At 44.4% G+C, this 16093-nt stretch overlaps 1 pseudogene; it reads right to left on the bottom strand.

Annotated features, from left to right (window-relative positions):
* Positions 1 to 6919: 6919 nt before the first annotated feature.
* LOC139456998 (proline-rich protein 36-like) lies at positions 6920 to 12072 on the bottom strand (annotated as a pseudogene).
* Positions 12073 to 16093: the final 4021 nt, after the last annotated feature.

Below are 16093 nucleotides of genomic sequence, written 5' to 3'. Positions count from 1 at the left end.
TATGATAAAAAAAGTCCTGGCACCTACTTCAAGGTACAGACATCTGCAAAGACCTTCCGAGTCCCGCACATCACGGCATATAGGAAGAACCCCACACTCAGAGATATCTTCATGAGAGCGGCAATCACATATCCACCACCTAAACCACAAATCAGTGGCTGCACTGTACCAAACCTAGATGACAGCTGTCACAAACAATCATGCACAATCTGCATAAATATGAAGCCAGTTAACACCTCCACCAGCCACACAACAGACAAGACATATAAATGCCATTCGCATTTCACTTGCAAAAGCAGAAACATAATCTACTTGCTAAGCTGCACTAAATTTGGTAAACAATACGTAGGCGAAACCAAACGCCACTTCGGCAACAGACTCGAAGAACACTCTGCGGACACAAACCATCAGAGGGACAAACCTGTCGCTTAACACTTCAACTCTGTAGGTCACTCAACCAGAGACCTACACTATCAAATCATACAACAGCTCAAAACAGACCCTGAGTCAGCTCAGAGCATGGCTAGACGCCTATCCATTGAACTCAAATAGATATTCGATCTGAAAACCATCCACCCGCAAGGCATGAACGACAAGATCTAATCCTGGAATTCCCAACCAAGTTACCTTTTTTGTTTTAGATGTTGGTTTGATGAGGACAATGATACTGACCTCTGTGGTGAAGCAGTTGAACCTACCGAAGACGCCAGATAATATCATGCTCACGACAGTTCATGAAGGACCTTTCAACTGCCAAGGTCACAGCGTGAATCTTCTGATCTCATCCAGAGACAGACCCAATGTTAGATTCCCGATTTTCAACGCTTTTACCTCAGAGCAGCTATCCTTGTCAGAGTACTTGTATCCAGTGGAAGCCCTCAAGATGCACTACCTTTATTTGAGAAATACACCTTTGCCAATGATCGACAAAGCTATCACTACTATCCTCATGGGTTCTGATCATGCAGATCTCATATTGCCAACCCAACAAATCTAATGATCCGGAACAAGCTCCAGTGGCAGTGCATACCAAGCTGGACTGGGCCCTCCAGGGACCAAGTCAGCTATCCATGAATCCCAAAGACATCCAACGCCATTTCACGGCAGTTTCCAGTCCAGATCAGGTGATGAACAATGTTGAAAGACTATGGCAAGTTGACATTTTGCCTTTCAATGAGCGAAAAGTAACTCTTTCCAAACAGGATCTAGGAGTTATATCCAAACTTGAAGCTAAAACAGTGCATGTGAAAGTTAGCGATGGTAAGCACTATGCAACACCATTCCTGTGAAAATCGGACCATATTATGTTACAGGCAGGAAAGTAAGCTGTGATGTCGAACCTGAGACGAACTGAGAAACACCATCAGAATCACCAATAGTTGCAAAGATCCACAATAATCATATTCAGAGACTAGTTGATGCAGGTTTTGTGCTAATCATAAGTGACGAACAGGCAAGGTTAACCGATGAATCATGGTTAATCCCCCATCACCTTGGAACTCCTACTTGAAGACAAACCCATCCTCAGATTCCTGTGGCGCAATATGAACAATAATGGGGATCCAGATGTATACTAATGGCAGGTACTGACCTTAGGGACTACTTGCAGTCAATGTTGTGTGACCATTGCCCTACTGAAGCAATTGACGATCAGCGGCGGAACCCTGAAGTTATGAAGTGTGTTGGTGAGGCTTTCTCCGAAGACAACTGCCTGGATAGTCGGATGAATCCTGGCCAAGCAAAGAAACAAGTTACAAATCTGAGAAAGGTGCTTGCTGAAGGTGGAGGTACCAAGATGCTACACATCTAGAAACCATGATCCTTCTCAGTCACAGAGACAACTGCACATATTCTGTGATGCTTCGGAGCGTGCCTGTGGTTCAGTTGCCTATTTGAGAAGTGCAGAGAGTAATGGTGAGATAGCTGTCAGTTTTGTGGCTGTGAGAAGTAGAGTGGCTCCTGAGAAGCTGATCTCAATGCCCAGACTAGAACTCTCTGCTGCCCTTACTGGTGCACAGTTAGCCACTAAACTTCACAAAGAACTGAGCATAACGATCCAAGATACCATATTGTGGAGTGACTCAACAACTGTCTTGACATGGCTTCAGTCAGAGTTCTGTCGGTACAAGGTGTTTGTTGGGACTCGGGCCTGAGATACAACCCCTGACTCCTGCAGACAGCTGGCGTTATGTGAACACATGGATAACCCAGCCGATGATGTCACAAGAGGTTTAACCTTGCAGGAACTCTGTGTTGCCTCCCAATGGAGGAACAGTCCTCTTTTCCTTCTAGAATCCTCTGAGAAACGTCCGACACTCATAGACAAATGTGATATTCCTGATGCTTCTGAGGTAGCAGATGAACTGAAAAAAAGTTTCTGTGGCAATATCTCAGGTGTGAACCTTCATGATTGTTCTCAGTACAATAACTGGGAATCACTAGTCAAGGCTAACATGGAGTGCCTTGACGGGGCGGCCATAAGTTATCAATTTGATGAAGTTGAACTCATAGAGAAAGCGGGAACACTGTTGTTTCAACAAATTCAGCTGGTATGCTTTCCTGATGAATTGCATCATTCAGAGAAGGCAAAGCAATAACCCGTACAAGCAGACTTATAGAACTCAATCCAGAATGACGCATCTGATGGCATGGTAGGAGTTGGTGGTAGACTCAGACAGGCTGAGGGACTCCCAGACAATGTCAAACACCCTAAAGTCCTCAACCCTAAACTTCCCATAACAGTGAGTGAGTGAGTTGGGTTTAACGCCGCTTTCAACAGTATTCCAGTTATATCACGGCGTGTCAGCTTAATGTGGGAGGACAGCCTGAAGTGATGCAGGTCTCAGACGTTTACCACTTCGGTGAAACCCCTGAGCATGGGTATGGTGCTGACAAACCTAGAAACATAATTGGGGAGAACCGGGATTCGAACCCACAATCATGGGTTTCCCATAACAAAACTCATCATCGAGGACTTTGATGAAATCTTGCACCATTATGGACTGGAATGCAGAAGTTCGATGAAAGTTATGGATACTGAGGGGATGGGAAGCAATTAGACGCCATCAGAGACTTTGTACAGCATGTCAGAGATCATGTACATCTCCTCAGATACCCCAGATGGCAGATCTCTCCCTCACGCCTTCCACTGTACAAACCCGCATTCTACTCGATTGGCGTGGATTGTTTTGGACCAATGTGGGTCAAGATTGGCTGCAGAGGAGAAATGCGATTGGGAATTGTCTTCAAGTGTCTCACAAAGAGGGCAGTTCACCTGGATCTGCTCAAGAGTATGGACAGTGATGCTTTACTCATGTCTTTGAGAAGATTCATAGCCCGCAGAGGGAAACACTATGAAATACTTTCAGACTGTGGTACCAATTTCAAGGATGGTGACCTTGAGTTGACTGAAGCATTTACCTCAATGAGCCCTGAGATCGCTCAACAGTTGACCAAGCAGAGGATATGCTTCAAGTATAATCCACCTTATGCCCCTCACTTTGGTGGCTGCTGGGAGAGTGAAATAAAGTCTATTATACATGGCCTTAGAGTTGTCCTTGGAGATCAGTCAGTGGCTGAGCCAGTCCTGCGAACTGTTCTTATAGAAGTTGAAGTCATAATGAACTCAAAACCTCTAGGTTATGTCCCGACCGATAAGGCTGACCTTGATCCTGTGACACCAAACACCCTCCTTTTTGGGAGGCTTGACCCCCCACTGCCACAGGAAGTGTACCCAGAAGAAGGGCTTTTGGGTAGGAAGTGCTGGCGGCACAGTCAGGTGATTGCTGATCAGTTCTGGAAGAGATATGTGAGGTACTATTTGCCCACTCTTCAAATTCAACAATAATGGAGAACCAGAAGAAGTGACTTGTGTGATGATGATGTGGTGCTAATCGTTGACCCTCAGCAGATTCAGGCTCAATGGTCGGTTGGTCGTGTAGTTGAGACCTGTGTGAGCGTGGATGGTAGACTTCGAACAGCAAAAGTTTGGGTTGATAAAAAGGAATACACCAGACCCGTGTCAAGACTAGTAAAACTTCCAAACCTTGACAACAATTGACTGTTTATGTTTAGAGATGTATCACACAAAATACAAAATCAAATGATTTTCAACCTCAAATTTGGAACAAAATTGGGGGGCGGCTGTGAGAAAGTGTTTGAAGTGCCTTGATTCCGATTCAGTTTCGTGATTACCTGATTCCTGTTGATTCCAAGTTTTTGTAAATCCCATTTTTAGATAAATAAATGGCAACTTCCATGAGGCGTGTGATTCCATTTGATACCTATTTGACCCTACTTTACAAAAGGTATAAACGAATCATTAACTCTATAGGAATTTTTTTTTATGTATAATGTGTACAGTTTCTACTCTATATCTCATTTGAACAGCTGTCATGTTGGTGCCTGCATTTAATTGATATTCGTCCTTCCACTACCCAACAAAACTTCAAAGAGGGTTACACACACATGTGAATTGATCGGCATGTTATCGAAGTTATTGAATAAATACTTCAATTAACAAAATACTGTTTCGTCTTCAGGTGTGATGACAGGTTACCATCTCCATCACCTCTGCCAATTACACTGCTTCATGTGCAGGAATTGACACCCTCTGATATACTCACCATATCCGTGATTAAGTAATGCGAGTAAGTGTAGATGTAAACAATTTCATGTCAACTTGGACTAGATACATTGTGAGTTAACTGACTATAAATGTCAAGATTCCACCCTGAATATAAGCCTGAAAACATTTAGAAAACATCTCACGACGCCCAGATGAAAGTACACATGCTCTGTAAATCCTGCTATCGACTGACATCTGCATGGCAGTCGCCATGTTGTTTATGAACCCAATATTGATTTCATTCCACAATTTTGTTTGGACAATGCATAGACTCGTTAGTCCAGCCAGAATACAACTCCATAATTTCAGCCTAGTTCAGCAAAGGTGGAAACTGGACTTTTTCCAGTTTTTTTAAATTCACTTAACTCCATTGCCTCAGGAAGATGCTGAGTAGATGCTTGTGAATACAACTGAGTTGTCGTTCAACTAGAAGGTGTTAGCGGGTGTTTATAGTAGGAATATGAGCCATGAAACATAAAACACCCCTCAACACCTCAAAGCTGCCGAGTCATCAGGAGGTAGACATGGACACCATCAGGGACTTGGAAGTGGAAGTTACTCACAAAACAAGATCCTGAAAACACCAGCATGTTGGATGCAGGAGATGCGCAGATTTCCGAAATACTTTGTTCACTTTGGTGATAGGACAATGTATCCATCTTTCCAAAATTAAGTACAGTTTCCACCCTTGCCAAACTAGGCTGGAATTATGGAGTTGTATTTTGGCTGGACTAACGAGACTAGGTATAGTCCAATCAATATTGTGGAACGAAATCAACATTTGGTTCATAAACAACTCGCGGGCAGATGACCATGGAGTACGCTGATCACTGTGTTGGATTAAAGAGACTGATTACTGAGTGATTTCAGCATTTCATTGCAAATTAGGTGTGTCGGAGTCGGAGTGCGAGACTGTCGGATTAACGTGTCTAAATAGCACTGATTAAGTCGGTTCCCATCATTTGTGTCGGATAACGCCGATTGTGGATTAACAAGACTTGACTGTAACTTGAAGCTAAAACAGTGCGAGTGAAAGTTAGCGATGGTAAGCACTATGCAACACCACTCCTGCGAAAATCGGACCATTAAGTTACAGGCAGGAAAGGAAGCTGTGATGTTGAACCTGAGACGAACCGAGAAACACCATCAGAATCACCAAGAGCTTGCAAAGATCCACAATGATCAAATTCAGAGACTAGTTGATGCAGGTTTTCTGCTAATCATAAGTGACGAACAGGCAAGGTTAACCGATGAATCATGGTTTATCCCATGTCGGATTAACAAGACTTGACTGTAACTCGTAACTGCAAACGGTGGTGCCACTATCGAGCCACAAATTTCCAGCCTAGTTTGGCAAGGGTGGAAACTTGACATTAATAGTCAGTTAACTCACTTTTACAATGTGTCTGGTCCAAGTTAACATGAAACTGTTTACATCTACACTTACTCGGATTACTTGATCACGGATATGGTGAGTGTATCAGAGGGTGTCAATTCCTGCACATGAAGCAGTGTAATTGGTAGAGGTGACAGAGATGGTAACCTGTCATCACACCTGAAGACGAAACAGTATTTTGTTAATTTAAGTATTTATTCAATAACTTCGATAACATGCCGATCAATTCACATGTGTGTGTAACCCTCTTTGAAGTTTTGTTGGGTAGTGGACGGACGAATATCAATTAAATGTAGGCACCAACATGACAGCTGTTCAAGTGAGATATAGAGTAGAAAATATAATATTACACATTAAAAAATCATTCCTATAGAACAAATTATTAGTTTATATCTTCAGTTTTACTTACTGCATGTGGAGAGGTAACACCAGGTTGACGTGGTCCCTGACGGTGGCTGAGGCAGTGGCTGGGATCCGAGGCTAGTGTTAACTGACGCTGGTGACGACAGAGTCTGGTTGCAACCAAGGCTGGCAACAACTGAAGCTGGCGGCAACTGAAGGAGGTGACAACTGAGGTGGTGGCAACTGAGGGAAGTGACAACTGAGGCTGGTGGCTGCTGACAACTGAGGCTACCCAACTAGGCTACCCAACCGCCCCTGGTTGCTGAGAACTGAGGCAGGTGGCAACTGAGGTAGGTGGCAAATGAGGCTGGTGGCTTGTGGCAACTTAGGCTGGAGGCCGGAGAGCGGTGTCTGGCGGCAACTGAGGCAGGTGGCAGTTGAACAAGAAGGTAACTGAGGGTGGTGGCAACTGTGGTTGGTGAGAACTGAGGCAGGTTGCTGGCAGCAACTGAAGCCGGTGGCAAATGAGACAGAATGGCAATGGAGGCTGGCGGCTACTGAGACAGCATGGTAACGTAGACGGGCTGGAAACTGAGGCTGTGGCTGGTGGCAACCGAGGCTGGAGGCAACTGAGGCTGGTGCCAACAGAGGCTGGTGCCAACTGAGGCTGGTGCCAACTGAGGCTGGTGGAAAATCAGGCTGGTGGCAACTGAGGCTTGCGGCATACTGAGACAGCATGGTAACGGAGACGGGCTGGAAACTGAGGCTGTGGCTGGTGGCAACCGAGGCTGGTGGAAAATCAGGCTGGTGGCAACTGAGACAGGTGGGAAGAGACTCACTCCGCCATTGAAATGACAATGTGGAGGAGACCTGGATCATTCAGGTTGTTGTCATCACCCCTTTATGGGACTCCCTCCACGGTCGAAATATCATGTGGAGGGACCCTGAGGTGATGTCAAGTCATCAACACACCTTCATGGAACTCCCTCCACTGTCGAAATTACAATGTGGAGGGACCCTGATGTGTTGATGACTTGAATGTAAATAAAAGCCACAAAATCAATTCCATAATCATAAGAAATCTCTACTAAAAGAAGAGTCCATTCCATATTTCAGACCATATCAAAAGCATGTGTTTATGAATCACTAAATACATACAATCAATTCTGCTTTTGATAAAGATTTTGTGTGATTATGAAAAGGTTTTTGTGGCTTTTATTTACATACAGACCATGTTGTAGCGAAACAAAAATCGATACAGATTTAAAACAACCAATTCCACTATGGATCGGATGTGTGAAATTTCTTCGTTGTCAACTGGTTGGTTGCAACAGAGGCTAGGGGCAACTGAGGCAGGTAACTTGTGGCAACTGAGACACAGGCCGGTGATAACTGAGGCTGGCGGGAACTGATGCTGGTGGCAACTGGGGAAGCTGACAACTGAGGCTGGTGGCAACTGAGCCCGCTGACAACTGAGGGAGGTGACAACTGAGGTTGGTGGTAACTGAAGGAGGTGACAACTGAGGGAGCTGACAACTGAGGGAGCTGACAACTGAGGCGGGTGGCAACTGAGGCGGTGGTAATTGAGACTGTGGCAACTGAGGCGGGTGGCAACTGAGCCTGGTGGCAACTGAGGTGGTGGCATGTTGCAACTGAGAGTGGCGGCGACTGGTAGCAGCTGAGGCAGGTTATTTGTGGCAACTAAGGCAGGTTACTTGTGACAACAGAGGCTTGTTGCTGGCTGCAGCTCAGGTTGGCTGCAACTGAGGCCGCTGGCAACTGGGGCGGTGGTAATTGAGACTGTGGCAACTGAGGCCAGTGGCAACTGAGGCCGGTGGCAACTGAGCCTGGTGGCAACTGAGGTGGTGGCATGTTGCAACTGAGAGTGGCGGCAACTGGTAGCAACTGAGATAGGTGGGAAGAGACTCACTCCGCCATTGAAATAACAATGTGGGGGAGACCTAGATCATTCAGGTTGTTGTCATCACCCCTTTATGGGACTCCCTCCACGGTCGAAATATCATGTGGAGGGACCATGAGGTGATGTCAAGTCATCAACACACCTTCATGGAACTCCCTCCACCGTTGAAATTACAATGTGAAGGGACCCTGATGTGTTGATGACTTGAATGTAAATAAAAGCCACAAAATCAATTCCATAATCATAAGAAATCTCTACTAAAAGAAGAGTCCATTCCATATTTCGGACCATATCAAAAGCATGTGTTTATGAATCACTAAATACATACAATCAATTCTGCTTTTGATAAAGATTTTGTGTGATTATGAAAAGGTTTTTGTGGCTCTTATTTACATACAGACCATGTTGTAGCAAAGCAAAAATCGATACAGATTTAAAACAACCAATTCCACTATGGATCGGATGTGTGAAATTTCTTCGTTGTCAACTGGTTGGTTGCAACAGAGGCTAGGGGCAACTGAGGCAGGTAACTTGTGGCAACTGAGACTCAGGCAGATAGCAACTGAGGCTGGTGATAACTGAGGCTGGTGGCAACTGAGGCGGGTGGCAACTGAGGCGGAAGGCAACTGAGGGAGGTGACAGCTGAGGGAGGTGACAACTGAGGTGGTGGCAACTGAGGAAGCTGACAACTGAGGCTCGTGACAACTGAGAGAGGTGACAACTGAGGGAGGTGACAACTGAGGCTGGTGGCAACTGAGGTAGGTGGCAACTGAGGCGGGTGGCAACTGAGGGAGGTGACAACTGAAGAAGGTGACAACTGAGGCTGGTGGCAACCGAGGGAGGTGACAACTGAGGCCGGTGGCAACCGAGGCTGGTGACAGCCGAGTGAGCTGACAACTGAGGCTGCTAGCAACTGGGGATGGCAGCTAGTAGCAACTGAGACAGGTGGGAAGAGACTCACTCCGCCATTGAAATAACAATGTGGGGGGAGACCTGGATCATTCAGGTTGTTGTCATCACCCCTTTATGGGACTCCCTCCACGGTCGAAATATCATGTGGAGGGACCCTGAGGTGATGTCAAGTCATCAACACACCTTCATGGAACTCCCTACACCGTCAAAATTACAATGTGAAGGGACCCTGATGTGTTGATGACTTGAATGTAAATAAAAGCCACAAAATCAATTCCATAATCATAAGAAATCTCTACTAAAAGAAGAGTCCATTCCATATTTCGGACCATATCAAAAGCATGTGTTTATGAATCACTAAATACATACAATCAATTCTGCTTTTGATAAAGATTTTGTGTGATTATGAAAAGGTTTTTGTGGCTTTTATTTACATACAGACCATGTTGTAGCGAAACAAAAATCGATACAGATTTTAAAACAACCAATTCCACTATGGATCGGATGTGTGAAATTTCTTCGTTGTCAACTGGTTGGTTGCAACAGAGGCTAGGGGCAACTGAGGCAGGTAACTTGTGGCAACTGAGACTCAGGCAGATGGCAACACAGGCCGGTGATAACTGAGGTGGTGGCAACTGAGGAAGCTGACAACTGAGGCTGGTGACAACTGAGGGAGGTGGCAACCGAGGCTGGTGGCAACTGAGGTGGGTGGCAACTGAGGCTGGTGGCAACTGAGGCTGGTGGCAACTGAGGCAGGTGGCAACTGAGGGAGGTGGCAACCGAGGCTGGTGGCAACTGAGGGAGGTGACAACTGAGGCTGGTGGCAACTGAGGCTGGTGGCAACTGAGGGAGGTGGCAACCGAGGTGGGTGGCAACTGAGGCTGGTAACAACTGAGGGAGGTGGCAACCGAGGCTGGTGGCAACTGAGGTGGGTGGCAACTGAGGCTGGTGGCAACTGAGGCTGGTGGCAACTGAGGCAGGTGGCAACTGAAGGAGGTGGCAACTGAGGCTGGTGACAACTGAGGGAGGTGACAACTGAGGGAGGTGACAACTGAAGCTGGTGACAACCAAGGGAGCTGACAACTGAGGTGGCCAGCAACTGGGGATGGCAGCTAGTAGCAACTGAGACAGGTGGGAAGAGACTCACTCCGCCACTGAAATAACAATGTGGGGGGAGACCTGGATCATTCAGGTTGTTGTCATCACCCCTTTATGGGACTCCCTCCACGGTCGAAATATCATGTGGAGGGACCCTGAGGTGATGTCAAGTCATCAACACACCTTCATGGAACTCCCTACACCGTTGAAATTACAATGTGGAGGGACCCTGATGTGTTGATGACTTGAATGTAAATAAAAGCCACAAAATCAATTCCATAATCATAAGAAATCTCTACTAAAAGAAGAGTCCATTCCATATTTCGGACCATATCAAAAGCATGTGTTTATGAATCACTAAATACATACAATCAATTCTGCTTTTGATAAAGATTTTGTGTGATTATGAAAAGGTTTTTGTGGCTCTTATTTAATTACAGACCATGTTGTAGCGAAACAAAAATCGATACAGATTTAAAACAACCAATTCCACTATGGATCGGATGTGTGAAATTTCTTCGTTGTCAACTGGTTGGTTGCAACAGAGGCTAGGGGCAACTGAGGCAGGTAACTTGTGGCAACTGAGACTCAGGCAGGTGGCAACTGAGGTCGGTGATAACTGAGGCTGGTGGCAACTGAGGCGGGTGGCAACTGAGGCGGGTGGCAACTGAGGGAGGTGACAACTGCGCCCGGTGGCAACTGCGCCCGGTGGCAACTGAGGGAGATGACAACTGAAGGAGGTGACAACTGAGGCTGGTGGCAACTGAGGAAGCTGACAACTGAGGCCGGTGATAACTGAGGCTGGCGGGAACAGATGCTGGTGGCAACTGAGGCTGGCAGCAACTGAGGATGGCAACCGAGGCAGATGGGAACTGAAGCGGTGGCTTGTTGCAAGTGAGAGTGGCGGCAACTGGTAGCAACTGAGGAAGGTTATTTGTGGCAACTAAGGCAGGTTACTTGTCACAACAGAGGCTTGTTGCTGGCTGCAGCTCAGGTTGGCTGCAACTGAGGCTGGTGCCAACTGGGTATGGCAGCTAGTAGCAACTGAGACAGGTGGGAAGAGACTCACTCTGCCATTGAAATGACAATGTGGAGGAGACCTGGATCATTCAGGACCTCAAGAGCGAGTTGAGAACTCAGTGTATAAGTCTGAGTGTTGCACTGGTTACTCATCTGATGATCACAAAAACAGAGCTACAGATGTGCTGTGTATTTACGTAAATTCAAGTAACTTGCGTACAAAAACGCATGCCCATTAAAGCTTTTTCAGCATGCATACAACAGAGCTAATTTCCGAAACCCAATTACGAGCTTATTTACTTTCTGAGTCAAGCCTATACTTAGAACTGTTACATACATCTAAAATATTATATCATTTTTTTCAAATCTTAAAATGCTTACTCATTTTGGTAAAAAAACAATCGAGTGATGAATAGATGAGTGAAAAAATATTGGTTACCCAATGAAAATTGTAATAACCCAATTGAAATAGAAATCTTTGAGTAAAACCACAATTGCTCAAAAAGTTATCGGGAGCTCTGCCACTGACAAATTAGTAGCACGGTAGAGATGATGAGACAATTGTTGCAAATCCCACAAATCTCAGCCACGTGATGTGTAGCAAGAGATGCACCTACTTTTCAAAAAGGTACAATATATCCAACAATTCATCAGTATGAACATCAAAGCCATTGAATATGTAACCCACAATATCAGTTTGTGAACACAGATACACAGAAAAAAGTGAAAGCCTAAAATTTATCGTATTACGTCCATTTTAGTCTCGCACTACAACAAGCTGAATATGGCTGTCCAACGGGGTGGGAAATGCGAACGCCACCTAACTCGTGACATATTCAAATAGAGTAACCTCCCCTAGCAATGACCAGTTAACAGGTTGTGTGAAGCTGGAAGCACAGGTCTAATGTGCATCTTCCTTTCCGGTGCTTATCAAAGGGGACCAGCACCCAAACGAGTGATTTAGTCGTTCAAAAAATGACTGCACATCAAAACAAACCCATGAATTATCACATTGTTAAAAAATAGCATGGTTTAATCATTCACAAAGTATTCATCAAACGGATACAAATTAGAACTAGATCAATAAATTTATATTTTCACTTGTCATAGCATTTGCTTAACATACCCTTTTAACCTCCTGACAGCTAAATGGATAGAAATCTGATGTTTAATATAATTATGTGAGGTGTTTCTTTTGACACCTTTTCTTTCATAATGCGATGATCTTCTTGGAACGGATTTCCACAATAACAAATTAGCTTTTTATAATGCCAACCTGGTTTAAATACTAATTCCAATGTTGTTGTTTTTCAGAACAAATGTCCCAATTCCCTATCTGTTATGCCAAGTGTTGGAAGTAATCATCAATATGTATCTGATCGTTCTTCTCTTAGGTGCATTGATCTCAGTAGTGTTCACAGTTAACCGCTTTTAATCTTTGTTAACAAAATACAGCATAGATGACTGGAGCTTTCTTTGCTAATTGCTTCAATTCCTTTGACAAGAAGTGACTGACATGTTGTTATTCTTAGGCAATGCCCAAAGCCACATTATCCCTGAGGACGTGCCAAATGTCAACATCTCCTACCTACAACAACAAATCACCTTCAAGTCGCTTTGATGGTCACTTGATAGATTCTACTGACAAGAAAGTGTCCCCAATGATCCTCCTGAGATGTGTTTGATGTTGATGAAAATGACATCAGCATTCTATCAGTGAAATAGCAAATTATTAATTACACTATATCATACTCATGTGCACTGAATAACGTGGATTGAAGTCGGCTGGAACTAGATGCCATATTCATATGAGAAAACATAGAGCCCGACATTGCTGCTCGCATCTATATTTACAATGTTGATATTATTATTTGCAAACCAATCTTTAAGGCTGTAGGTGCAATATAGTGGCATCTCTAGATGTTTCCAGTCTTCATTGTGCATATAAAGTAACCAGCTTACTACATGCAGCGACCGAGCGTTCATATACTCACCATGGACTAGAGATGAGACAGGTGTGGTAGACGGGTGTGGTAGACGGGTGTGGCAGACGGGTGTGGCAGACAGGTGTGGCAGACGGGTGCAGTCTGGAGCTGAGGCGAGACCACGTGTGCACGTCCAGATGTGATCAGATGTCAACAAATATTTTGGAATTGAATTTATCACAGGGGTGTTCCGGGAAAGAAAGGCTGGGAGAAAGAAAGTCGTTTGGAACAGTCTGTCATAAGTGAACCTCATACTTTCAAAACCATCAAATAAGTGCGGTTTGAAACTAACCCTGGTCACTTAGCTCTGTTCAACATCCATCCTAGTGGTAGACTGATACTGCCAACATCCTACCACAGCACCGTACATGATTAGGAACATCCACCTTAAACTCCGAGTATCAAGAATACTAACTGAAATATTTTGTTGAGTGTAACCAACCAAATGTAATGTTGATACTTCTTCAGACATACCAGTGATATCTGACACACTCAACGAGAAAGGATTTCCTGTTTCAAAGTCATTTAAACAATTCCCCTCCAAAAACTACCTGATAAGATGCTTTTGAATACAACCGAGTCATCGTTCAACTAGAAGGTGTTAGTGGGTGTTTCAAGTCGGAGTATGAGCCATGAAACATAAAACACCCATCAACACCTCGGAGCTGCCGAGTCATCAGGAGGTACACATGGACACCATCAGAGACTTTGAAGTGGACGATCGTCACACACTAAACAAGATCCTGATAACACCAGCATGCAAAGTTGTAATCTTTGTATCATGCTGGATATGAGTTGATTTCAGAACCACTTTGTATATCTCAGTGATAGGATACATGGCTATGGAGTATAACAGAGGGTGTCAATTCCTGCATATGAGGCGGTGTAATTGGCAGGTGTTGGAGAAGGTAGCCACACCTGTAGAAGAAACAGTATTTTGTTAATTTCAATGACATATAAACAAACACAACGATCAATACACATGTGTAAGGCCCTTTTTGAAGTTGTTGATAGTCGACGAACAAGTTTCGGGAATGCATGCACCAGTATGACAGCTGTTAAAGTGAGATATACAGCAGAAATGAAATCTTGATTCCATATGACGGGGAACATGTTTGCCCTAAACAAATAATTCTTATAATATAAATGATTTGTTTATCTTCAGTTTTATTTACTGCATCTGGACAGGTACCAGGTTGATGTGGACGCTGATGGTGAAGGAGGAATTTCAGTTTCACTGCTTGACTACTGATGGTGAGACCAATGGAAGCTGGAGGCTGAGGCTGAGGCTAGTTGAAACTGAGGATGGATGGCAACTGAGGCTGGTGAATGAGGCTGGTGAGTGAGGCTGGTGACATATTGCTGCTTTTCAGATGAATGCGTCCTGGTCCCTCGTTATGACACCTGAAGTGGTAAGCAGATATTCATTAACACACGTAGAACCGGGGAGGAAACATCTATTCCTTGACCAACATATACACTTATCTACTTAAAGAATCTACCAACAACAACTTCGGAAACATATTAATCTTGTCTGTAAATCTGAAAAATGTCATAACTTAAAGAAAAAAAACAAACGACTGCTTGATCATTAAGGGCATATTTCAGCACATTTTAAATAAAAAAGCTCTTCAGTGAATTACCGTATTACACTCATGCTTAGAGTTTACTATTTGTTAGGCTTTCAAATCTTGCAAAATCCACAGATTCACTGTTCCCAGCAGTATATATCATCAACAGGTTAATACCGGTAGTTTGAAAATGTCTATATTGAGAAATATACTCTTCAAACACAAATCTCATATCAAATCGAACCTTTTCTTTCGAGGAAAATCCATGTTAAAACGTTTTGCTTGTGACCAGAGAGTGAGTAAGTTGGGTTTGACACTGCTTTTAACAGTATTCCAGTTATATCATGGCGTGTCAGCTTAATGTGGGAGCCTGAAGTGATGCAGGTCTAAGACGTTTGCCACTTCGGTGACACCCACGAGCACCTGCATGGTGCTGACACACCTAGGAACATAATCGGGGCGAACCGGGATTCGAACCTAAGGGACGCAACTCTGCACAGCGAATCACGGCGCCTTAGACGACTGGGCCACACATGCCCCTTGTGACCAGAGAACTTCTGGAACACTGTAAACTATGTGGAGTGAGTGAGTTTGCTTCAGTGTCAAACAGTATTTAAATTAATTCATGATAAAATATGTCAAGGCATTTTCTTTGTGGACATAGAACAGCTTGATGCTGGAGGAACGCCAGCTGTGATGCAGGTCTCAGACTTTACAACTTTGGTGAGCAAAGTGTATGGCGCTGATAAATCTAGAAAGATGATCGGGACGTACCAGAATTCGAACACAAGCTCAAAGGTATCTGGGACGTCAGAGGGTGGCAGAGTTAAAATTGCATGTAGACATGTGAGGGAGTGAATGCTGCAGAATGCCGCAGTTAGCCATATTACTGCTAATATTTGACTGACAATCACACAGTGGTCGATAGGATGTTACAATGATCAATGCGGGCACATTCACACATGGTGACTGGTTCGTATTTTACTCAACAACTAAAATCAGGTACAGGGATAAATATTTTGCCATGGGTCACTGAGATCATATATGAGAGGGTAATACCCCCATTCCACTGTCGGCGATCTACGCGATCTGAAGGAGCGCCATAGATCGCCATATAATGAGGCGGTATAGGGGTACTTGTGATCCGATTGCAATCAGATAGAGATGCTGCCATATTACAAGTGATTTACAATCTCGTGAACCATGCCATCGTGAACCAGC

Source organism: Haliotis cracherodii, unplaced genomic scaffold, assembly GCF_022045235.1.
Source record: "Haliotis cracherodii isolate W230 unplaced genomic scaffold, xgHalCrac1.p SCAF_1, whole genome shotgun sequence".
Lineage (NCBI taxonomy): Eukaryota > Metazoa > Mollusca > Gastropoda > Lepetellida > Haliotidae > Haliotis > Haliotis cracherodii.
Note: the sequence above shows the minus strand (reverse complement) of the source record. Positions and strands in the feature narration are given on the sequence as shown.